Here is a 26,796-nt window from a genome sequence, read left to right on the forward strand (position 1 = left end):
ATGAATCAAATCATCTTTGCTTCAATTGTGTCTTATGTCATACATAAGATTTCCTTACAATTGAACAACTCTCTAACTAGTTTATTTGAAGTCATTTGAACTAGTTATGGTGAAGAAGAACATGGTTGATATGAAATGTTCATATGGCTAACCTTTTGGTTAACTATTGTTGAACCAACAAGTGCATAAGTTTGGGTACGGTTAACAAACCTAGAAGCGTGCATTGTCAAGTGTGTGTAACAAGATAAGTTTTCTATCTAACGATTGAGAAATATTAGCTTGAATCTAAATCAGGTTTTCATCTAACGGTGAATATTGAATGCTTTGTTACTAAGCTAACATTGATTGAAAACCCTGATTTGAAAGACTATATAAAGGAGACATTTAGTATTGTGCAAAACTAATCCCCACACCTTACGTGTGATACTAGTTTGAGTTCTAGAGTCGATTATCCTTTAACCTTTGGTTTTCTTCTTCTAAATCCAGGTTAACAACTTAAAGACTTCATTGGGATTGTGAAGCCAGATCGATACTACTTTTATCGTAGTTGTGTGATCTGATCTTGCATCTTCTATCGTACGAGTACAATCAGATTGATTGGCTTGAGATTGATATCTCCTATAGGCAAGATATAAAATGTAGTCACAAACATCTCCGTTTCATTGTTTGTGATTCCGCAAAATCTTGTTTCGCTACCATACGATTAAGATTATTGTGAGGTGATTGATAACTCTGGGTTGTTCTTCGGGAATATAAGACCGGATTATCAATTGGTTCCTGTTTACCTTGATTATTATCAAAAGACGAAACAAAATCTTTAGGGTTTATCTGTGGGAGACATATTGATCCTTTGATAGAATTGTCTGTGTGAGAAATATTTGTTTATTATCAAAGCCTGCGATTTTGGGTCGTAGAAACTCTTAGTTGTGGGTGAGATTAGCTAAGGGAATCAAGTGCGCAGTATCCTGCTGAGATCAGAGGCGTAGGGAGTACAACTGTACCTTGGATCGGTGGGAGACTGATTGGGGTTCAACTACAGTCCAGTCCGAAGTTATCTTGGAGTAGGCTAGTGTCTGTAGCGGCTTAATACAGTGTGTGTTCAATCTGGACTAGGTCCCGTGGTTTTTCTGCATTTGCGGTTTCCTCGTTAACAAAATTACTGGTGTCTGTGTTATTTCAATTTCCGTATTATATTGTTTTATCTTTATAATTGAAACAATACATGTTGTGCATTAGATCATCAATTAGAGTAATCCGACCTTTGGTTGTTGATTATCATTGATTGATCCTTGGATATTGGTCTTTGGTACCATCCAAGTTATTCCTTGCATTTGATTAGTACTCGCAGTTCCTGCTTGAGTAAATCAAATAAAGAGAGAGATATAAACTCGTTGATATACTTTTAATTGAGTGAGTCTTGTTGATTCTCTTAAAAGTATATTCGAGTTTGTCCATACAGATTGTTAAGCAAAATATTGGGTGGAGTTGTTAGACCCCCGCTTTTTCAAGCTAGTTCATTTGAAGTCATTTGAACTAGTTATGGTGAAGAAGAACATGGTTGATATGAAATGCTCATATGGCTAAGCTTTTGGTTAACTATTGTTGAACCAACAAGTGCATACGTTTGGGTACGGTTAACAAACCTAGAAGCGTGCATTGTCAAGTGTGTGTAACAAGCTAATTTTTCGATCTAACGGTTGAGAAATATTAGCTTGAATCTAAATCAGGTTTTCATCTAATGGTGAATATTGAATGCTTTGTTAGTAAGCTAACATTGATTGCAAACCCTGATTTGAAAGACTATATAAAGGAGAAATCTAGTATTGTGTAAAACTAATCCCAACACCTTATGTGTGATACTAGTTTGCGTGCTAGAGTCGATTCTCCTTTAACCTTTGGTTTTCTTCTTCTAAAATCAGGTTAACGACTTAAAGACTTCATTGGGATTGTGAAGCCAGACCGATACCACTTTTATCGTAGTTGTGTGATCTGATCTTGCATCTTCTATCGTACGAGTAAAATCATATTTATTGGCTTGAGATTTATATCTCCGATAGGCAAGATATAAAAAGTAATCACAAACATCTTCATCTCATTGTTTGTGATTCCACAACATCTTGTTTTGCTACCATACGATTAAGATTTTTGTGAGATGATTGATAACTCTAGGATGTTCTTCGGGAATATAAGACCGGATTATCAATTGGTTCCTGTTCACCTTGATTATTATCAAAAGACGGAACAAAACCTTTAGGGTTTATCTGTGGGAGACAGATTGATCCTTTGATAGACTTGTCTGTGTGAGACAGATTTGTTTATTGTCAAAGCCTGCGATTTTGGGTCGTAGCAACTCTTAGTTGTAAGTGAGATCATCTAAGGGAATCCAGTGCGCAATATCCTACTGGGATCATAGGCGTAGGGAGTACAACTGTACCTTGGATCGTTGGGAGACTGATTGGGGTTCAACTACAGTCCAGTCCGAAGTTAGCTTGGAGTAGGCTAGTGTCTGTAGCGGCTTAATACAGTGTGTGTTCAATCTGGACTAGGTCCCGGGGTTTTTCTGCATTTGCGGTTTCCTCGTTAAAAAAATTTCTGGTGTCTGTGTTATTTCAATTTCCGCATTATATTGTTTTATCTTTATAAATGAAATAATACAGGTTGTGCGTTAGATCATCAATTATAGTAATCCAACCTTTGGTTGTTTATTGTCATTGATTGATCCTTGGATATTGGTCTTTGGTACCATCCAAGTTATTCCTTGCATTTGATTAGTACTCGCAGTTCCTGCTTGAGTAAATCAAATCAAGAGAGAGATATAAACTCGTTGATATACTTTTAGTTGATTGAGTCTTGTTTATTCTCTTAAAAGTATATTCGAGTTTGTCCATACAGATTGCTAAGCAAAATATTGGGTGGTGTTGTTAGACCCCCAATTTTTCACACTCCATCCCAAGTTTTTTTTATTAAAGCATCTGAAAATAGAAAATTAAAAAGAAACAACAACAACGTGGGTTAATTCTATGCTACGACACTTACTAAGCTCTGTATAAATTCAAATTAATCTCATTTTCTCAGTAATCATTCTTCTTTTTTAATTCTTACAAATTAGTGTACAAGGGGAGGAAGAGAGTTTAAAAAGAAGAAAATAAATACACAAGAATGGGATCAAAAGAAAAAATCTTACCCGTATGTTATGTTTTCAACAAATACTAACTTGAAAGAACAAATGATAGGAATGGAACAAGTCAAGTCTGTTAATAATTAACCTTGAACCAAAGAATGGTATTTTCGTTGATGTCGATACGTCTTTAGGTTATTTATGAGTATCAAGAGCAAATATTAAGATTTTCATGTTTCTAGCTAGTCTAACCGAACGGAGTTGTCTCTAGTCAAATCAAACAACTTCAAGTTTTGGAACTAAACTTGACATACCAACGCTTAGTGGTTCAATCGATCCATGCTCTATCATTGGTTCTCATCAATACTTCTACCACCCCTACTTCCAACCACCTTATGTAAATACAACTTCTCCCCATCCAGGTGCCTAAATATATAAATTGTATCACCGGAACTTTTTCTGGGGACACGATGCTTTAGTTAGAAAGCTTCACCTCTTAAGTTGGGATATATTAACTAAACCCAAAACTGAAGGAGGTTTGGGTATTAGAAAGTATAGTGATCATAACAAAGACTTACTCATTAAAAGAGGCTGGATTTTGCATAAGAAAAACCGACTTCATCTAGACCAGCCTCTGTAAGGAGAAATATCTTAAACAACAATCCATCTTCCAAGACACGATAGTTGTCACATGCCCATTTAATCGCCTAAAAATTTTCATGGGACATAGCCGGCAATACTATGTGGTTCAGTGAATCAACTTCACCCACAAGTACTCAGCCTTGCACACTTGCATCAAAGTATACATCTTCCTTCACTCTTAAGTCAATAAGCAACAAAAGCCTTTTCTTCTTTCTCTCTAACTCTTCATGCCCCCATAAGCATAAGAGGTTTGCCATGCATCAATTCCAATTGAACAACTCACACAAATCAACAACACAATGAACACAAAAGAATACTTCAACAAACTCATTTTATTTCACTAAAGGAAGATTACATCAAACGGTCCATCACATGGAATAAACAGTCCATCACCCTTTTAGTGATGCCTTATTCCCTCAAGTATGAGACACGTCTACAAAACTCTCTCCTATGTAAGCTTAACACGGAATTCACTCTCTACTGCAATGTGGTTCCTAAACACTTGAACCATTAAACAACTCATCTGCAAGGGTTCTCTGGCTATTTATAATTCCAAGAACCAGGGCCAATCCATATGCAATTCTGTTGCATGCCCTATGAACAACCATCTTTCCAGAGGCAGTTCCCCTAACCGCAAGACTTACTTTTTAACTGCTATCTTTAGTGCTGGCACGTAAAATGACGCAAAACTTGTCTCAAAAGGTTAGGTTATGCCAAACTCGGTTATAAAGACACTTTATAACCGTCTCTAACTTGCTCTTTCACTTTGGCATGCGTGTGATGCACACACACTCGCAACTGAAAGCTTGAACTCAAGTCCGACAATCATTATGCTTCAATGAACTCAGGCCCGTGCAAATGTTCGATAATTATTGTGCTTCACTCACTCTTGGCCTACACCAAGTTTCCGGAAATGGTTACACGTCATTCAACTTGCCTTCTGCCAAGTATCTGACAATAGTTGCGCTTCATCCATCCCAATTACGCACTTAGCTTATTTGGATGCACACACACAAATATCATGCCAACTAAGTCTTGACTCTTGACTTACCTAATTCAACTTCATGCTTCATATGCATCACTTCCATCTCTTTTGGCGAGCAATAATCACCAATGGCGCATTTGGCAACGCCCTTGTTGCATATGCATTGTCAAAGCCTTGTGTAGTGAAATCAATACAAATGCTCAAGCTAGTCAAGGAGAATCTATCAGAATAGAGGTTATGGAACAGTATGAACTATAATAGTTGAGAAATATAGCTGGGAAAAGAAGAAGCAGTAGCAGAGAAGAAGATTGAAGAAATAAGATGAAGTTTCCGAGATTCAGATAGGAGAATAATGAGTGGAGGAGAATATAGTTCATCAACAAAAAAATTCACATGTCCTTACAAACACAAGAATAGTTCAATATAAAGCCAGCCAACACATTCACGTTATGCATGTGAATGTGGCTTAAGGCAGACAAGAAATGATAAAGGCAACCACCTAGGCGACTACCTAAGGTTCATGACAACTGCCTACTTCTCCAAAGGATCCTTGTCCTCAAGGATCTGCTGAGGAAAGTTCTTCTCCAAGTAGCACCATCAGCAGTGGAGTGAAACCAATGTACCAGCACTTGAGCTACATTTTGTTTGTTCCTCTTAACCAATCTGGAGCCCAAAATGTGTAGTGGAGAAATCTTCATGCATCCATCACTATCCAAAGTTGGTAAGACAGTTTGAGGAGTAACGGTTTGTCCTACCTTGAGCTTGAGTTGAGATACATGAAAAACAGGGTGGATTCTGGAAGATGCTGGCAATTGCAGTTTGTAATCTACTTCTCCTATCTTGGCTAAGATCTGATGTGGCCCAAAAAATTAGCAGCAAGCTTGAGGTTCCTCCTTAACTGAACTGAAGACTGCCTGTAGGATTGAAACCTAAGATAAACCCAATCTCCCACTTGAAACTGCCTCTCACTTCTGTTCTTATCAGCTTGTTGCTTCATTCTATATTGTGCCTCTTCCAAGGTGGATTTGAGTAAAATATTCATAGGTTGTCTCTGCTGTAGGTAATCAACCACTTTGGCATTAATAGTTGGAGAATAAGAAATCAACCCATACTATGGTGGAGAATAACCATAGAAATCCTGAAATGGAGTGAGATGTAAACTAGTGTGATAAGTGGAGTTAAACCACCATTCTGCCAATGACAACCAGCTAACCCGTTTGGTTGGTCTGTAGCTTGTCATGCATCTCAAATAGGACTCCAAGCAAGCATTAACTCTCTCAGTCTGACCATCTGTTTGAGGATGATAAGATGTACTAAGATGAAGTGAAGTACCAAACTTCTTGAATAATTCCTGCCAAAAGCTGCTCAAGAACACACTATCTCTGTCATACACAATAGTTTGAGGAAGACCATGTAGCTTGTAAATGTGATCAAGGAACATTTTGGAAACATATTGAGTTGTATATGGATGGCTCATAGCAATAAAATGATTAACCATGATAACTTCTCTACCCTCAGACTTAGGAAACCCAAAGATGAAATCCATACTAATGTATTGCCATGCTTGATATGGAACTGGTAATGGTTGCAATAACCCACCTGGCAATGTATTAAAACCTTTATGCTTTTGAAAAATGTCATATTATTCCACAAACTGAAAGATTTCCTTCTTCATATTACTCCGCTAGAAAAAGGATTTTGCTCTATGGTAACTTTCTTGAGTACCAGAGTGTCCTCCAATGGAAGAAGAATGAACATCAGCCATAATTTGTCTTCTTAGTTCACCAGAGAAACCCACATAAGTTCTCCCTTTGAACTTGAGTATTCCTTGAGAATAAGAATAATGAGGTACACTTCTTGTGGAAATAAAGAGTTTTTGCATAGTATCCTTGGCATGTTCATCTCCTTCATAACTAGAAATTATTTCAGTTAACCAAGTTGGCTGGACTTCAGAGATACCATTGCATGATGAAGATGATTGGAAAGGAACTCTGGATAAGGCATCTGCAACTCTATTCTCTGCTCCTTTCTTGTATACCAGTTAATATTCATAACCAAGAAATTTGGATAACCATTTCTGTTGAAGCAAGGAATGCAACCTTTGTTCCATAAAAAAATTAATACTTTGATGATCTGTATATATTTTGAAGTGATTTCCCATCAAATAGGATCTCCATTTAGTAACAGCTAATACTATAGCAAGCAATTCTTTTTCATAGGCTGAGTAAGCTAAAAATCTGACAACCATGCTTTTACTGAAATAAGCTATTGGTTGCTTGTCTTGCATGAGAACTTCTCCCACTCCTACATCAGAAGCATCTGTTTCTAATTCAAAGGTCTTTGAAAAGTCAGGTAATGCTAGTACTGGAGTTGTTGCCATGGCCACCTTTAGCTGATCAAATGCTGATTGAGTTGCAGAGTTCCATTGGATGTTATTCTTCTTAAGTAATTCAGTCAGTGGCTTGCTAATCAGACCATAGTTTTGCACAAATTTTCTATAATATCCTGTCAATCCAAGAAACCCTCTCAATGCTTTAATGTTACTTGTAGTTGGCCATTGAAGCATGCACTCAATTTTTGATGGATCAGATGCTACTCCTTGTGCATTAATAACATGTCCCAAATATTCAACTTGTGGCTGCCCAAAACAACACTTGCTAATCTTAGCAAAGAGTGAATGTTCTTGTAAGAGTGACAAGGTTGTTTGTAGATGATGTAAACGTGAATCAATATTAGGACTGTAAATGAGGATATCATCAAAGAACACTAGAATAAACTTCCTCAAATGTGGCTTAAACACATCATTCATGAGAGCCTGAAAAGAAGCTGGAGCATTTGTCAAGCAAAAGGGCATTACTAAGAATTCAAAGTGCCCTTGTGAGTTCTAAAAGTTGTTTTATGAATATCTGTAGGATGAACTCTAATCTGGTGGTAGACGGCCCTGAGATCAATCTTGTTGAAAACCTTTGCTCCTTTACGTTCATCTAACAATTCTTCTGTAACTGGAATTGGATACTTATCCTTGACAGTAAGATCATTCAATTTCCTGTAATCTACACAAAATCTCCAACTGCCATCCTCTTCTTTACAAGTATTATGTGGGAAGAAAATGGACTATGACTTGGTTGAATTACCCCTGCAGATAACATTTTTTCAACCAATTTCTCTACTACTTCCTTTTGGACATAAGGTATCCTATATGGCCTCTGATTTGGTGGTGAAGATAAAGGTTTAAGAGGAATATGATGATCATGAGTTCTTTGTGGTGGTAGTGATGTAGGTTCCTTGAAGATTTGAGGGTAAGCATTGAGTAAATTAGAAATTGGAGGAGGAATGGTTGAATCTTCTTGAATAGCTGAGATATAATAAAAATTTCCAACAATGCCATGCTTGTTTTTCTTGAGAAGTTTATGTAAAGCAGAGCCAGAAATCTGTGTCAACTTAGTTGTTTCTCTTGTACTTTGAAGAACTACCTTCTGACCTTCTTTAGTGAAAGTAACTGATAACTTGTTGAAGTCAAAAACTATAGGACTCACTCCTTTCATCCAATCTACCCCCAAAACCATATCACAACCTCCCAGTTTAAGCAACCTCAAATCATACTGGAATTGGTGACCTTGCATTTGCCAATTAAATGCAGGTCACTTAGCATCACTTACTAGCTTATTGCCATCTGATACAACAACATGTAAGGCTACAGTTGGCTCTATATACACTCCACACAATTTAACATCTTCAGGATCTAAGAAACTATGTGTACTACCACTATCAATGAGTATAGTTAGTTTCCTCTTCTTACTGACTCCTTGAATCTTAATGGTGTTATGAGAACATTACCTGACAAAGCATGAACAGATATTTCCACTCCTTCACCAGATTCTGAAGATTGAACTGTGTCAGATGGAGATTCTTCAAATGAAGAGTTTGCATCATCCTCTTCTGCAACTAGCATGTAAATTTGCTGTTTAACACAATTATGTCCTGAAGAAAAAACTTTATCACAATTATAACATAATCCCTTGTCCCTTCTAGCTTTCATCTCAGCATATGTCATCCTTCTAATTGGAGGATTTGATGATTGAGAACTGGATGAATTGGTTGGAGTAGTTCTTGGTAATCTTGGACTAGTTACAAGAGAAGAGAAACTCTTGTTGGTATTGAAGTTTTGGATATACAGAGATGAGGTTTTAATTGTGTTTTTATTCTTCTTTGAAGAAAGATATAATAATGCCTCTTGCATTCGAGCCAAGTAGATAACATGAGCTAGAGTTTTTGGAGAAAACATTAACACATGCATACGTAATTCCTCTTTGAGGCCACTTATGAAGCTTGAAGTGAAGCATTCTTCTGATAGATGTCGATTCTTAGCCAGCATAAGTGCTTTGAGTTCTTCAAACAATTCTTGATAATCCAACACAATACTCACTTGAGATAACTTGTTGAACTCACCAAAAATATCATCATGCCCTAACTCCTGAAATCTATTACTCACAACTATAATGAATTCCTCCCATGTAACTTCAGGTTTACCTTCTTGATAATCTTGATACCACACATCAGCTCTTCCTTCTAGATATAACGAAGCTAGATGAACTTTTTTTTCTTCTCCCACATAATGTATAAGAAAATATTTTTTACATTTTCGAATCCAAGATCTAGGATTATAACCATCAAACTTTGGAAAATCTACTTTAGGTCTTGAGTGATGATACTGATGTTCATTATTATGTGTATAAGAGTGATTTGAATGACCAACAGAATCGTTAAACTCACCAGTTCTTGACATATGGTTCACACACCAGGATGAGATCCTAAGACTCCATTAGAACCTTCTAGTGGTGGTATGTTTCCATTAGGAGCTCTCACGTTTTCATCTCTGCATTCTCTAAACACCTCTCGAATGGATTGAAGATACCTTAATGATGGTTGTTCATGATTCAGATCCACTTTCTTGAGTAGATCTGCGTGTTTGAGAGCTAATTCATCTTGTCTTTGATTATACTCTTTCTGAGATTTAGCGAGATTGTCAATATTCCTGTTAATTTCATCGATCGCAACTTTGTTTGCCATGGAAGCAGTCGTAGAATCGACTGCTCTGATACCACTTGTAGTGAACTCACTACAAATGCTCAACCTAGTCAAGGAGAATCTATCAGAATAGAGGTTATGTAACAATATGAACTAGAATAGTTGAGAAATATAACAGGGAAAAGAAGAAGCAGTAGCAGAGAAGAAGATTGAAGAAAGAAGATGAAGTTACTGAGATTCAGAGAGGAGAAGAATGAGTGGAGGAAAATAGAGTTCATTAAAAAAACAATTCACATGTCCTTACAAACATAAGAATAGTTCAATATAAAGTCAGCCAACACATTCACGTTATGCAGGTGAATGTGGCTTAAGGCAGACAAGAAATGATAAAGGCAACCACCTAAGCGACTACCTAAGGTTCATGACACCTTGACCAATGCTTGGAACGATGCCAAAGTCATCTCATGACTTTGCATTTCATCCTTTACTCTTTCATTGAGCTGGGCTAACTCTGAATAAGGATATGCAACACTATCGCTTCGTATTGGATTTGCTAAATAGCCTGTCTTGTCTCAACCATGTTGGCGCTACATCGTCGGACTGTATAGATCCATCTGCCAGGCTACAACTTCAGTATAGCGCAACTGTTGCGCTTAACTGTTGGACCATGTTTTAATAGCCAACCCATCCATAGTGGAACAACTGGCATCCTCATTTCTGCGATTAAACATCTTATCTTTCATCATATAGGGAATTTTATTAAGTGAGTACAACAAATATTGGTTGTACATCGAGGTAGAACAAAGGTGCAAATGATAGAGTTGTGTGAGATGCCTAATTCAAGATGAATAGGTTGGGGGTGGATTCGTTTTATTGATTTTTAATTCAAATCTATATAAGTAATAGAATCATGATAAAGTTTAAAGACAAGGATATTATATGTTAAGTAGTGGGTAATAAATAAAGTGGTAAAAAATGTAGAGGGCGTTTGAATTACATTACAAGAAATTACGAAAAGCTAGAAATTGGTTTGGGTACAATTTTAGAAAGAAAATAAAAACGGTTAGCCGTTTCTTCCAATTCAGATTCTGAATCTGATTCAATCCCTGACTTGTCACGAGTTAGAGTCAAGACGGTTTTTCTTTTTTTACTTTTTTACCACACCTGACTCACGATCTGACTCGTTACCAACCCCCTCACTCGACCCCCCCCCCCCTGGAGTCAGGTACCCTGACTAACGCGACCTAACATCTGAGTCAGCTGAAAGGATTAATATGTCCTCGATCTTTTGAAACGAAAATTTCTTTCTTTTTCATTTTCCTTCTTTCTTCGACGGAGCAAACAAAATGGAGAATTGAAAAACCCTAGATCTCCTTAATACTCTTAGGTGGTCTCCTTCATCTCTCTCAATTCATCTTCTACATCTCTTTGGGAACATGGGTTTTCTGCTTTTGATGTTGTTACTTCATTGGATAGGATTTGGGAACATGGGTTATTAATGGCTTTCAGTGGAGAAGGGAAGATGATTGGAGCTGTGTGAAGGTACAACTTTATTCCATGTACTTTTTGCTTAAGAAATTGTGTATCTTAGGCTAATTATAATTAGGTGATTGTGTTCATTGGGACCTCTATTCAACATTTTGAAAGAAATAGGGCAATATGTTTCCTTTAGAAATTATGTTGCATTGGCTTAAGGTGTATGTCATGTGGATATAGGGAAGCCACATTTTGTTATCTCTTTGTTAACGTGTTACTGCATAGGAAGAGTATCTGTAGCTAGGGAATGATCCCAGTTCATTACTTTAATGAAAGTGGAGTTACAAAAGGAGGTAATCCCGTTTCAAGCTATTGCGTTAAGGTTGAGATGTAGTGGATCTGAGACCCTGTTTACAGGGAGAACCCCTTGGGGAAACTATATTCGTACGACAATAATGGATCTAACTGGGGCATTATGGCATGTTTCATAATTGATTTGGCCTGTATGTTATATTTTATTTTGTGAGTCTTTGCTACTTCTTGGTAATTGTTTACTTTTCTCCCGTATCATGTTTTGAGTTTCAACTATTCTCCATGTCCTGTTAACTGGTGTGTTCGGGTAACTGGTGGACATGAAGACCGAAACAACCCATAGAGTGTCCGTTGTCTAGCGGAAGCTTCTTCTTTCACAATAAAAGAGACTGGAGGTTAAATTTTGTTGTTTCACTATAGATGTATTATTGTTGTTAGCATAGGTTTTTCATTGCTCTGCTCATAAGCTATAACCCTAATGCATTTTGGCAGACATAAATACTTGTAAGTATTTAAGGGGTTTCCAAGGGATTTCTCTTGGTGCATTTCTCTTGGAAGACTAAATAGAATGGTACATCTATTCAGTAATTTAGTTGCATGGTTTGATATATAGCTTATGAAGATATTGAATTATAAAGATCACCATCTTTAGGGACTGAATGGCTTAACGCCTTGGTGACATACTCTGCAGTTGTTAGGGTTGTAACTTAAATTTTTTTGTTCCTTTTGGTCTGCAGTAACTAATTGCTTTGTCTTACGCGTCTACCGATAGTTGGAGTGTGGATACTGTTTTTTGTTCCTTTTGGTCTGCAGTAACAAATTGCTTTGTCTTATGCGTCTACCAATAGTTGTAGTGTTGATACTGTCATGCGTCTCATGCCCCAATATCAGTTACCATTTTAGAGAAACCTAGTTTCATTATTGATGCTAAGAATTGTTGTTTGATTTTCATTATGTTAAACACCCCAATTGATTCATTTCTTTCCATTAAACCTATAGAAACTAATTTTGAAAATTTTTATTATTAATTTCCAAAGAATACTTTTGTTTTCTTATCATTGTGAGTTCAATCTTATGTAGTGGAACTGAGACCCTGTTTACAGGGAGAACCTCTTGGGGAGCCTATATTCGTATGACCATAATGGATTATGGATCTAACTGAGACATTATGGCATTTTTTATACTGATTTGGCCTGTAATAATCGTTATGAGTTTCAACTTTCAAATATTCTCCATGTCCTGTTAACTGGTGTGTTCGGATAACTGGTGAACATGAAGACTGAAACAACTCATAGAGAGTGTGCTGTCTTGTTGGCTGTTGCAGAAGCTTCTTCTTTCGTAATTAACGAGACCGGAGTTTAATAACAGCACTATGTTTTCTAAGTCAAAATTCTTGACTGTAATAGTTAAGGTTTCTCCTTCGATTTTCATCTGTTTGTTTGTATTTTGATCTGTGGCTGAGTGATTGATCCTGATGTGTAAGCTAACCCAAAAGATAGGACGCAGCAGTTTGATTTGTTTCTTCCTATTGAACCAAAAAATTCTATTGAAATTTGTAGTCATTTTCGATCTGTTTGATTATGAGTTCAAATCTCCTTAGATTTGTATTGGCGGTGATGGCTGTTTCGTTTCTTTCTGCTGTGTGTATGATTTGGCAAAGGAATCTGAGGGTATTTATATCTCTAATTCTCGTGACTTTTCTAGTTTCTCTTGCCGTGTGTGATTTGGAAAGAGAAATGTATTTATTCTGTAAAATCATGCTTTGGTCCTGTTTAGGAGTTTCACTGTTGATTATTAATGATGATATCGCTGGAAAAGAGTTCTAAATTTGGTGAGAGGAAAATATCATCATGCTTCGTGAGTACTAACAAAATTAGCAGAGGCCTAAGCCTAGATCAGGATTGGAGTTATTGTAACTTTGTTGTTTGTATTCACCACGCGTGATGATATTCCTCCCATTATCTTACTGTGTATGTTTCTAGTTTATCTGATTTTGGGACTTGTATGGTGTCGACAGGGGTGATTTTGGCAAAAATTCTCCCCTTCATAAAATGGAGCAAACCTGTTATGTATGTAAAATTCTTTTCTAAACGTCATAGAAAAAACTTGAGATGTTGACGGTTGAAAAATCTCCATTTTAAGTGGTCTCATATTCCATTGCCTTCGGGAGCTTTGTTATGTTCTTTTTAACAAATAGTGGTTTAGAACACCATCTTTCAGAACTGAATGGCTTAACGCCTTGGTGACATATTTTGCAATTCCGAGGCTTGTAGGTTTTAATTTTGTTGTTCACATTCTTAAATTTATTGGCAACTAGTAACCAACTGCTTGGTATTTAACTATCCTGTTGGCTTGATTCCATATAGCATACAAGTACGCTGTGGCACTTTTATATTCACATTAGCATTTTGTTCAATTTTGTCCGAGCGATTTTGATGGTAGTCAAATTTGCTATGACCATAACCTCTGCAAATTCCTAGGTTGCTCACATTTTGATAGGAAGCTGTATGCTGATTTAAACCTTATTGTGATATAACTGTATAAGGAGAAACTTTTCTTGAATACTGCTTTCGGTTGGGTTGTTGACTGCACATCAGAAGAAGAATTCCGATGAAACATGAGTGGCTGTTTACATTACACTACACACTTCTTGAGCTTGTTCAGAGAACACAAAGATATCACTTCGATGCCTGCTCATAAGGTATACCCCCTAGGTATGTTCCCATCTGCATCTTGTTGTGTTTGTGTTCTGTAGCATGTATGCTTGTCTTATTGTGTTCTGTAGCAACTTGTTATGCATGCAAGTGATGGTTTGATTTGATTATTATAGTATTTGCATTTAACATATCTTGAATATGGTGTAGGACAGGGAACTTGGAAGCACTTTCCCTTTACTAACATGGAGAACCTAGTTTCTTGTTCATACTTGAGATTTCTCATTCGAATTTCATTCTGATTAATGTTTGTTTTCATTCTGTTTTGTGAACTTTTTTGATTTTGAGACTGAATGATTACTCCCGATGAGGAAGCAAACCCAAAAGATAGGAAGTGATGTATGACACTCTCAAATGCAGCAGTTTGATTTCATTTCTTCCTATTAAACCAAGAAACTTCTATTGAAATTTGGATCCATTTTCAAATTTCTTTAGATTAGTATTGACGGTGGTGGTTGTTTCGTTTCTTTCTGCTGTGTGTATGATTTGGAAAGGGAATCCGAGGGTATTTATCTCTTTTCTTCTGATTTATCTCGGTATTGTAGGCTCTTTTCCTAGTTTCTTTTGTTGTGTGGGTGATTTGGAATGGGAATTGTATTCAGTATGTGAAATCATGCTTTGGTCCTCTTTAGGATTTTCACTGTTGATTCGGATGTTGTATGATGATATCTCTGAAAAGGAGTACCTAATTAGGTGAGAGGAAATTATCATCATGCTTTGTTAGTATGAACAAAATCAGCAGCGGCATAAATCAGGATTGAAATTATTGGAAATTGATGTTTGTATTCACCGTGCGTGATGATATTCCCCATATTTTACTGGGCATGTTTGTAGTTTATCTGATTTATAGCAATCTGTTACTTGTATGATATTGGTGGTGGAGATTTTGGCAAAAATTCTCTTTTTCATAGATTTTAGCAAACCTGTTATGTTTGCAGGATCCATTTGTAAACGTCGTAAATAGAACCTGAGATGTTGACGGTTGAAAAATCTCCATTTTAAGTGGTCTCATATTCCATTTCCTCGGGGAGCTGCGTTGTGGCCATGAGACATACATTTTGTCATGTTCTTTTTAACAAACAGTATATATATACCTATGAGGATATCGAATATAGAGAACACCATCGTTCGGGACTGAATGGCTTAATGCCTTGGTGACATTCTGCAATTCTGAGGCGTTTAATTTTATGCTGCACTTTGTATTGAACTGGTTGCTTGCTTACTTGGTATCCTAAGTATGATGACCAGCAATGAGCCTTGGCAAATTCCATGGTTTGCATCCTGATTTGATATCTGTGTGCTGAATTAAATCATAGTATGATATTACTGAGAAACATTTTGCAAAGACTGCATTTTGGACTGGGTTGTCTACTGCACAGCAGAAATGAAAATGTGTATGCATTCTTTAATGAATTGCTTTCAAGCTATTTGCATTTACGTTTTCTTTTTCGATGTTTAGTTGACATCACCCACTTCTTGAGCTTGTTCTGAAATTTTTTGCAAGGACCAGGTCATGCACTACCTGCCTTTGTATCAAAGGCAGATAGATGGTTGTTATATTATCAGCATCAGAATATCCCCAGCTGCAGAACCCATTTTGCGGAGAGAGAGGCAGGTTGCAGGTGGAATACAATTGCTGCTGCAATTGGATGGGTGGTTGCCTCTTTTGGTAGGTGCTTGCTTGAAACATCTTCATCATAGTTGCTTGGACCATTGAGAACTCGTCTGGTCGGGGAGCAGGTTCTTTCAATTTTGCAGAAATGTTATGTTCCTCATTGATTTATTTTGGGCCTTCAACCGGACATTCTACAAGAACAAAAGACTTTAGGCCCACCTACCTTAGGTACTTGGGTGAAATTCATAGAAAGTTTATTTTCTGATCAAAAAGTTACTAGTAACACTAACAAGTAAAACATCAGTGAAGATTCCCATCAGTAACCTTAAAGGACTTTTTGGGTACACTTTTAGAAGTTACCAATTGGTTTGGAAATACAATTGCACAATGACTTTTAAAAGCACAAGCAAATTGTTTTTGCTTCTCTACATGTGGTATATCCAAACAGAGTCCCTATCCTTCATGTGGCAACTAGGAAGTTTCCTAGTCTTCCACTTGTGAGTTGTGATGAGAGTTACAGTAGGTTACTAATGAATGCCATGCTGAAAATGGCAAAACAGAGGTGTAAGAAAAAATGATCAGAGAGAAGAAGGAGAGACAGAGTTAAAGGAATAAAAGCATAAAACTAAATGCAGCCTGGATATAGCAGTAGAAAAGAAAGTGCGCCAATCTCTTATTAGTAAGCTAGCCCTGTCAAGCCTCAACTGCCACCACCAAGTATAACACCTTCTCTTGTATACTTAAGCAAGAAGCAGCTTTCCCAGGACACAAAATTGGTTAAAAAGACCAAAATCAATAATTCCTGGGTGAAAAAGACATTTAGATTTTGATACTGTTTAAATGGACAAAAATGTAAAAACAGCCAGGATGTAAATAGTTTCATCCTACCTATTTTCAAACACTTTTTCTTATTTTTAATTTACATCAGGATACATCCAGTTTCATCCTTGCTATTATTTTAAGTTTAAGTCAGTTCCATCATTGCTATTTTTTTGGTGTTCATTTCACCCATAATAATTTTTATTCGTCCATTTAAACCATGTTTTAAAAATATTTGGATAAATGACTCATTTTCCGTTCTCAGAAATCTTCCTCTCCAAATCCTTTAGCAAGATAAGGAGGTATTTTTTCTTCCAAATTAAGATCTGTGTACGAACTATAGCCGCACTGCGAAAACCGAAGTCATTCGTCTTTTCCTCTGCCCATTTACCCAAAAGAAAGAATGTACTAGTGATTTCAATTAATTGTGAAACGCCATGATAGTTGTTAGTATTAGTTGCTTTAGATAACTAAGCAACAGGTCTGCATATGGATCAGTTTTTCGCGAGTGTTAAAGCTCGAGATCTCAACAACCATTTTTTTTCCCGAGCATGGTCTACCATCTAAATTCGATGGCACCTTTTCATCTTGTTTTCCTTGTATCTCTTTCAAAATGAATTGTGTTTCTCCAAGTCAACAAGTGTCAGGACCCAGCTTTCGGCTGCCAAGTTTAGCCAAGGGCCACCTAGTTAAAGGGGATCTGGTAATATGTTTAGTTAATTAATCATAATTAATACTAATTAGTTAATAACAGCTGCTAAGTAGGATTAGTAGAGACTTGCGTGTGAGTGGCACATGCGCACACCAAACCTATCTTTTATATTCCTCTACTGTTTGTAGAACTCATTATGAAAAATTAATCAGAAAAAGTATCTTTTCTCTCTAAGAAATTCTGTTCTCCCCAATCCATCTCTATCCTTAGAGATCAAGAGTAGCTTCTGTGCTGATTTGTAAGGCAGGTCCTTACAATTGGTATCAGAGCACTCGATTCCTGTGTGACCGAGTGCAATGATGATCAACAGGGTTGAGTTTGAAGCTGGAGTGAAGAATTCAATTGTCAAATCGATGATTGAATTAGAAGCTGTAATGAAAAATTCATTTGCTGATTTGAAGGTTGTGTTGGAAGCTTACGGAGCTGAATTGAAGGGTTTAGTAGATTGTTTAAAACCTGATGAAGATTCACTCGAAACCTCATCTAGATCTACACCCAAAATCGACGCCAATTCGGAAGAAATTCTTCATGAGTCAAAATTAGCGAGTGATTTCACTCAACAATCCTCAACACCACCAGCAATAGGAGAAGTTAATTATCGATCTACACAAAAAATCAATTTCTCTAATGTTGATGAAGAGGACGCTGCAGGTTCAGTTCTGGATTTCAAAGCGAAATCAAGGTTCCTAGACAATGGTGATCGTAGCAAGTTGCTTGTGCGAAATCAAGGTTCAGTGCCGAATGGGGTTTCATGGTTGCGAAAATTGAGGTAAACGATTTCAACTCGTTAAATCAGATTCTGAATAATAAATTTGATCCGTTTGAATGTCGGAAGTGTATCACTGATGACAAGCTCAATCAGTTTGTTTCATATATATTTGAAATTCTCAAGATGTCTTCCATCTTATTCATATCTGGAGTTACTTCTTCGTGTGTTGTTCTACCAAATCCCGAGTATGGTCGTATAATATTTGATCGTGGAAAAGAGTTTGAGGTGTCTAATTTACTGGATAAATACACTGATGATTTTGATATTGAGCAGAAATCTGTACTTGGGTACCATTTGTATTTGTTATTTGAGTACTTGAAGGTGTTTGAGTTTGTTAAAATTATAGAAAAGTGTATTGACAGCAAGCTGTTTGAGGAAATGACACAGCAAGAAGGTGCTCTCTGCTCTGTATTTGGACTTCGTGTGACAAAGGAAGGTGAATCTAGCAATCCATTAGGTATCCATGGTCTCTGAAATGTTGCTGAGAGGATATTTGATCGAGGAAAGTTGTTTGAATCTGTCAAGAGGTATTCTTTTCGCAATACAAGCACCACTCATTTCAGTTCTGGTACACTTGTTTTTAGTTTGTTTGTTCTTAATGGGTTGATTTTCCTGGACAATGGTGATGGTAGCAAGTTGCTTGTGCAATTACTCTGGAAAGATGTCAGTAAGTTTCAGCTACTTGTGTGGAAGAAAGTACTCGGGGAGTTTCCTAATCCAGTTTTCTTATCAGAACTTACTTTCACCTTGTTCATAGTTGGCTTTGCGAGTGGTATGAGTAATGATTGGATTTTCATCCAGCCATATGGAGTACTTAACTATATGGTTTGCAGTGGTGATGGATGGTCTTTTGGCTGGAAAGTAATCGCCACAAGAATGGTGGGAATCAAAGTGATGCTTATAAAGTTTTATACTGATGATAGAAATGGAGTTAACGAGTGGTTGAAGGAAAAGCAAAATAACAGAGAATCTACTTGTGCAGGATCAATTCAAATTAAGAAACAAGAATCTGTAGTAATTATGAACTACTACGTGCGTGGCATTCTCAGCTTGGTTAATTCTCGACAGTACATTCCTTGTCACAATCGAGTGTTCTTTTGGACTGGAGTATATGAATGGAGAGTGGAAATAATCCATATCAGTGAAGAAGATGTTAATCTCTTGCAACACAAACAGGGATTTATATTGTCTTGTTTTTGCTTATGGAGTATGGGAAAAGCCAGTAGCTATGAATTGATCATCACCGAGTTACAACTTAGTGAACCTAGTTGTATGGTTTGTGGTAATAATCCTTGGTGTTCATGCTGGGAGACAGTCATTGTATGGATGGTGGGAATCAAGAAGATGCTGCTGGTGGTTAATTGTTCTTGCACTCACCTAGAGGTTACAATTTTCAAGGCCATCAAATTTATCTGCGAAGAAATGTATATTACAGGTTTGGGTCTTCAAGATTTTACATCTGACGAAGTTTTGGTAGAAAAATCTATCCTAGCCTTGCAATACTTCTGGAGCTCTAAGAGTATTATCTTTGATAAGTACAGACTCAGGTTACATAACTCAAATTTTGCTGGATATTTCAAGTTCTTCCCAAGTCATGAGTGGAAACAGTTATACTGGGTTATAGGAGGCAGGGGCTGTAACAAGTTCCTTATAGTGGCATCTGGGTGTTTTATTGGGAGTACCCGACATCTTTTGAAGCAACAGCAGACCTCCATATCTGATGGCCCAATAAAATAAGAGGAAAATGAGGCTCTCAACTACATGGTTGTGATACAGATTTCAAAAGAGATGAATATATGTTATGCGTGGGTTTCAACCAGGAAGCGATTAAGTCTGCAGTCTTTGGGAAATTTCTTCGAGTGTTTGGTTTTTCTGACACAGGTTAAGTGTTATAATCTCTTCATTCCAGCTCCATGGAAGTATTGAGAGTCAAGGAAAAATCATTAAGGTATCTCTGAATTCGACTAAGACTTGTCTCCAGTCCTTACATTTTGTTCAGCATAACATTTGTTGTGGAAAGCGTATGTCTGACTTCATGCCTGTGATTAATTGCACCCCAATTGTGTTAATCTTGGTGGTCTTCTTGAGATTGGAAGACACCCAGTTCTTTTCGAGCTTATGGAGCGAGGATCTTATATTTCAGAAAAGGGTGAGAGTTGGTATAATTGCTGCAACTCCGTGGATGATAAATGGAACTGAGGCGTATGATGAGAGCTCTATTCATACCCGGGAAGCCACAAAGCTACTGAGTCTGTTTTCTCAGGGGAAATAAACTCAGATTACTCAAGTGCACTGATCATTTTTGAAAGTGGAGCATCAACTATCTCAGAAAATTATGCACCAACAGTGTGTTCCTTGGATCGAGCTCAGTTCATATCCTTGAGGACAAGGATAATTTGAAGGAGTGGGATTTGTCAGGACCCAGCTTTGGGATGCCAAGTTTAGCTAAGGGCCACCTGGTTAAAGGGGGTCTAGTAATATGTTTAGTTAATTAATGGGTGAAATACAGATGTACCCCTGTTTTTTTGGGCGCATACAGAGGTACCCCGTTTTTTTTAACATTTACAAATGTACTCCTGTTTTGACCGTTTTTTTGAAAAAACGGCTAACGGATAGTTAACCTCCATGTCAGCAGTTAAATCATCCAACTCACTTGCCAACTCGTCTATTCTTCCACGTAAGTTGTGTACACGTTGCTGGTCCCTTAACAATAAACAGTGCTTCAAAGAGAACTGTAATTCCAAACTCAAATTGAACTTGTGTAAGTCTCAGCCTGTGGAGAAGACAATCAGTCCTTACTAACAGATCCAACATGGGTGTTTTGCTGACTGAAACTGGGCTGAGAACAAGATTCATCACCTGCCTTTCTCATGACACTTTTGGATTTTGCAGAATATGTTGCAGCTGGTTGGGAAGATTGAGCAACGCTTGTTTTCGTCTTAGATCTGCTAGCACAAGGTTGAGAATTTGCAGCAGATGCACCTCCAGAATTTGCAGCAGCTTTAGCTTTGTACTTTCTCTTTGGTGGAGCTTCAACTGTTGTCTGCTTTGTGCCATCAACACATGTTCTAGGCTTGAATCCCTTAGGATTTCCTCCAACTGGACCACCAACACAAGTTGATGAGTAGTGACCTTCATTTTTACACCTACTACATCTTCTAGCCTTCTTTTGACCTCTTGGTTCATCATATGACAATATCCTCTTCTTCCTTTGCCTCAAAAATTTGCAGCAGATGCACCTCCAGAATTTGCTTGGTTTTGCTCACTGGTTTCTTTGGTGTTGAAGACTTTGTTGGTGTCAAATACTTGTGTGGAATAGCTACCTCTGTTAACCCTTCAGAATACTCATGTGGAATGATAACTTGCATATGCAGTGTAGTCCAATTCTCATGTACTTCTGCATAATCCCAAAACCTCCAAAATTCTTCTTCAGTAAACAATGACTCTGGTAAACAGGGGCCACTAAACCATACTAAATCCACTTCCTCATGTAGCTGCAATCTAAGTAGGGGCTTGATCTTTTCCTTCAATTGAAGGAGACCCATGTATGCTCTAGCCAAACCTTTGAATTCAAAAGTCATCACTGTATCCATAACCTTAAACCTTATGTCTCTCTTAGCATACTTGTCTTCAACTCTTCATTTCTACGCCAAATTTACATAAACAGTGTTAGTTCAAACATTCATATATAGAAACACATACACATATAATATTCCACAAAAATGAGAGATTCATGTGTTACATATATAAGAGATTCCATATATAAGAGATTCATGTTCAAAAATAAATATAAGAGTTAGAACTATTTACATATATAAGAGATTCATGTTCAAAAATGAGAGATTCCACAAAAATGAAATAACAATCACTGGTTGTTTCTATAACATTATAATTTTTTCCACAAGCCATTTACATAAAGACATTTTCATTTGCAGATTATTCACTGGCAGTTTCTATAACAATTTTTGCACGTTTCATTTGAGTAAATTAAACATTCCAGCTTTCAAAGAGAATAGTAATAGCAACAGTAATAAAAAAATAAACCCTAAATCCATACATCTACTGTCATACACACAACACCATTTAATCAAAAAAAAATACATACAATAACAGTTTCTAAATTAAACAGAACACCCTATAATCAAAAACATGTACAGAACACCCATAAATCAATAACAGTTTCAAAATCGTAAAAAAAATTACCCTAGAAATAAACCCTAAAACTGTATTTCACTCAATAATCATGAACTCTAACAGAAGACTCAAAATCGAAAAAAAATTAAAAACCCTAAATAATCATAACAATTTACATAATACCCAAAATTGAAAAAAAAATTAACGGAAACCCTACATTACTGTCATACACGAATACCCTATTTCATGAAATAAAAGAAAACCCTTTCTTTCCCAAAATCGAAAAAAAAATGAAAACCCTAAATCTCTGTGTACAAGAAAACATTGGTGTTGCTAACACCATAACCCTTTCTTTCCCTAACCTTTCCTTTTCTTTTTCTGGTTTCTTCTTCTCCTTCTTCTTTCCACGCCTTAGCTTCACCATCTTTACTGGTCCTTGAAACAGAGAGAAAAGAGAGAGACGAGGGAAGAAGATGAGAGAAAAGAGATTAGGTTGACCCTTCCTTCTTCTTTCCCCCTTCTTAGTTTTTTCTTTAATCTCACACCGTCCATTTTCTCATCTCGTTAAGATGTACGGTTAACATTAGCCCACATGTTAAGATTAACGGTCCAAATATCACACACGTGTTGGCGGAGAAAAACATAAATACTACACGTGTTGGCGGAGGTAACAAATACACTAAATCCGAACTCTTGATTTTCAACGAGATCTCCTTTACCCAGATGTGTGTCTGAGATCTTTGCACGTGGTACACGTATACGTGACACTATTTTCTCACACGATTTAAACACGTGGCGTCAATTTCTCACGATAAATTGACCAGTGACGAGAAATTGACTTTTGTAACAGTTTTTGATGGAAAACATCCAACAGGCCTATATTTGTAAATGTGAAAAAAACGGGGGTACATTATTAAGTCGGGTACAAAAACAGGAGTACATCTGTTTATAACCCTTAATTAATCATAATTAATAATTAGTTAACAACAACTGATAAGTAGGATTAGTAGAGGCTTGCATGTGAGTGGCACGTGCCACACCAAACCTATCTTTTATATTCCTCTTCTGTTTGTTGAACTCATTATGAAAAATTAATCAGAAAAAGTATCTTTTCTCTCTAAGAAATTCTGTTCTTCCCAATCCTTCTCTATCCTTAGAGATCAAGAGTAGCTTGTGTGCTGGTTTGGTAGGCAGGTCCTTACAACAAGTTAATGAAGCGTAGCCACCCATAGCTTTAGGATATCAATATTTAATTATAAAACTGCTCTTTACTGCGGGGATGTGTCCCACGATTTGTGATATATGGATGGATCATAAGGGTCACCAAAATGATGTAAAACGCGCGATTTGATGCAATATATTCACTGTTGGCAACTTGACATGGTTTTCGACAATTTAGTTTGCATCCAACTAAACGAATTCTCTGTCCAAAGGTGTTTAATATGTCCATCGGCATACTCACCCTAACACTAGATGATCCAGCTTCTGCATGCGACTGGCTGTTTTTATTCTACCCTTTAATTTTTGAACTTCGCATTGCGTGTGCCCAACATTCTAGCGTTAACACAAAATTAACGACCATGAGACATTCAAACCTCAACACAACTTTTTCCATAACATCATTTTCACCATAGATTGATTCACCACTACCAGCATCCTCATAACATTATCATTGACATCATAGATATCATTACCATCGTTAGCGGATCAGGATTAACATCATATCAACCAAACATTAAGAACCAAAACACTTGACCACTGGTTAATACATTCATATGAAACTGATTGTAACTACCGTAAATCCAGTAGCACACCCAAGTAAGAAAAAACATATCTAAGACATGATGAAGATTTTGGATGAGAAATTTTTTATTAATTAACCACTCCAAGTAGTGGAAAATAAAAGTTCTCGAGTACAAGGAAACCCTAATCTCTCACCCTAAGCAAAGCTCCCATCTTCTTCTGAATTCGACCCCCTTTACATTATCCAAGGACCCCTATTTATAGACCAATCGACCCTAATGGTGTACAATTCATTTTACTTTGTGAGCATCTCGTGGATATGCTTTATACTTCGCCCAGATCATTTCCCATAAAGTTTTCTCCTTTCTTTCGCTGACAACTTTGGATGTTTGTCGGGACAGCTGTCTCTTTTCTTGCTCCATAATTTATTGACTTCGCCAATTATCTTTTCATCCAAGTAACCTTATTTCGCCAACCTTTACTTCGTGATATGTATCTTTCCGGGTACTCCAATTGATCCTTCGCAACTTAGACTCTTCAAGCGAGTTACCTCGCCTCAATATGATATCTCGCGCCTGGTTTTCATTTCGTCAATCATTCAATAATGACAATCCTGACTTGATTTGACAATCCACCGACGAGGATTTTCGGGGATGGTGTAAGATCTTTCGGCAGGATTCCCTTGAATGATTCGTGTCTTCTTCTACGTCCACGTGGCGAATCGTATCTTTGGTATCTACATTTTTCCTTTTCTTATTATTCTCGAACGAAGTGAGGGTGGAATAAGAACTGTTTGAATTTATATAACCGCCATATCTCCCCTCTCCTGCTCTCCATGTGGTCTTCTTTCCCCATGCAACCTCTAATTACTGGTTCGTATTCATCGATCGTGGGTAGCCTGGTTTGACCAGTTATAAATACCCTCGTCCTTTTAGAATTTTATTTTTAACCTTTCTTCTTCTCTCCCTTTTGCCGTCTTCTGCAAATTTAAGACTTGTTCCATTCTGCTTCAGTGAATCCCAAGAAAATCTCTAACCCTACCGTATCCAGGACTTATGAGGAATTCAAAGTCGACTTCAGAAGATGGGTTTATCTCTGTCCCCAGCGATTGATTCTAGTTCTTCTCCTCCGGTTACAACTACCAAATTCATGGATCTCAACTACCGATGGATTCAGACGGGGATTTGGACTCCTACGAAGATGCTGATTACCGTCGGTCAACTGAAAGCGGGCCTTTCTTTTCCCTTGTATGATCCAAAGAACCCTCTCTTTTACGAGATTCTAGTAATTACGCTTCAACGAGGTGTTTTTCAATTGTGTGGAAATGCTATTCGTCTTTCCAGTGAGTTTTTCAGAAGGTCTAATGACGGTCCTTCCCAGATTCCACACTTAGTGCAAGATTTTGACCCTGCGTATTATAATATTGACTCTTTCTCGGCGAATTACGTTGGTAAAGCTATGACCACGAGAGTCTATCAAGAATGGGGTATCAAGCTTTCTCGCAAGACTTTGGATGACCTGTCCAAGGCCCTTCTTCTGTATGTGGATCCTACCTGTACGAAGCGAAATAGATATCTTAATTTTTGATGAGGATTAGATGATGTTTCCTTTAGTAGCTGAAGGCTCTTTGGTGTGGGGTTTTGATGAGAATGGTAACGCTCGGACCGTCCTCTTCCGGAGCATGCCCATCTCGCGGCATATGAACTGGGCAGACTTCGCTGGTCAGAGACGCCCAACGAGGTTAGTTTTATTTTAACTTAACTTCTTCGTCTTTTATCCACGTCATCTTCTAATGTCCTTGTTTATTTCAGTATCCGATTCCCCCTCCTGGTTTGGTGAAGGATCGCTCACGAAAGCCTAATCAAGTGCGGGTTTGCGTTTCACAACCTTTCCGTTAATCGTTATCTCGTTGATTTCTAACATTCCACCTTGCAGGAGGGTGGTCCTCAATCCATGGCGGGCCCTGCTACAAATCTGAGGAAACGGAAATGTCTTGTGGTTCCTGCTGCTACCGCTCATGTATCTCTCTCTTTCTTGGTTTTGCTTCCTTCTTCTCGTTATTTCCCGACTTCGTGAATTTTAGGACGATTCCTCGTTATCTCCTTCTTACCTGGATCCCCAACATCGTCGTCGCCGAGTTCTTGACTTAGACAGTTTGACTCAAGTTAACCGTCCTTCCCATCCTGCTTTTACTCATCACCAGCAACTTCCCTCTTCTCACGTGGTTTCTTCTTCTCATATTGCTCCAAATACCTCGTCAGCTGAGCTGCCCAAGGATAATATCCAAAACAAGGCTTTTGAGGTGGATGATCCATGTTACGTCCCCAACATGGGTTTCTTAAGGGAGATCTTCATCTCTACTCGTCAGAACCCTGCCCTAAGGTCAGCTGCCGCTGAGTCTTTGGCATCTTTCATTTATGATACCTTCTTGGCTGAGGATCAATCCTTCATAGTGAATGCTTCTTTGAACCTCTCCTTGCAGCAGTACGCCGCTATAATGGGTTTGGTGAGTTTGAAAACATTAATCCTGAATTCCCCATCTTTCCCAAATTTTTCAGAACTTTTTTGATATATCTTCAATTTTAGGGGCACAACCGGGACATGGCTCATCTCGTGGAACTTCGCGCGTCCCGCGAACTACTGAAGAAGTCTAGTGTTCAACTTAACCAAATGAAGGAACAACTCGCAGATGAGAGAAGGAACTCGTCCAACTTGGAGAAGCAGATAAG

At 37.6% G+C, this 26,796-nt stretch overlaps 1 long non-coding RNA gene, 2 other non-coding genes and 1 pseudogene across 3 annotated transcripts; all 4 read left to right on the forward strand.

Moving 5' to 3' along the window:
• Positions 1–11,094: 11,094 nt before the first annotated feature.
• LOC113347844 lies at positions 11,095–15,773 on the forward strand. The gene is made up of 3 exons (XR_003359291.1): positions 11,095–11,315; positions 14,107–14,275; positions 15,214–15,773. It is a non-coding gene; the product is annotated as an uncharacterized LOC113347844 (long non-coding RNA).
• Positions 12,820–12,939, forward strand: LOC113354862 (annotated as a pseudogene).
• LOC113354884 lies at positions 14,577–14,642 on the forward strand. Its single transcript, XR_003362087.1, has one exon. It is a non-coding gene; the product is annotated as a small nucleolar RNA U49 (small nucleolar RNA).
• On the forward strand, positions 15,366–15,454 carry LOC113354919. The gene has a single exon (XR_003362111.1). It is a non-coding gene; the product is annotated as a small nucleolar RNA SNORD96 family (small nucleolar RNA).
• Positions 15,774–26,796: the final 11,023 nt, after the last annotated feature.

This window comes from Papaver somniferum, chromosome 2 (assembly GCF_003573695.1).
Source record: "Papaver somniferum cultivar HN1 chromosome 2, ASM357369v1, whole genome shotgun sequence".
NCBI classification, from domain to species: domain Eukaryota; kingdom Viridiplantae; phylum Streptophyta; class Magnoliopsida; order Ranunculales; family Papaveraceae; genus Papaver; species Papaver somniferum.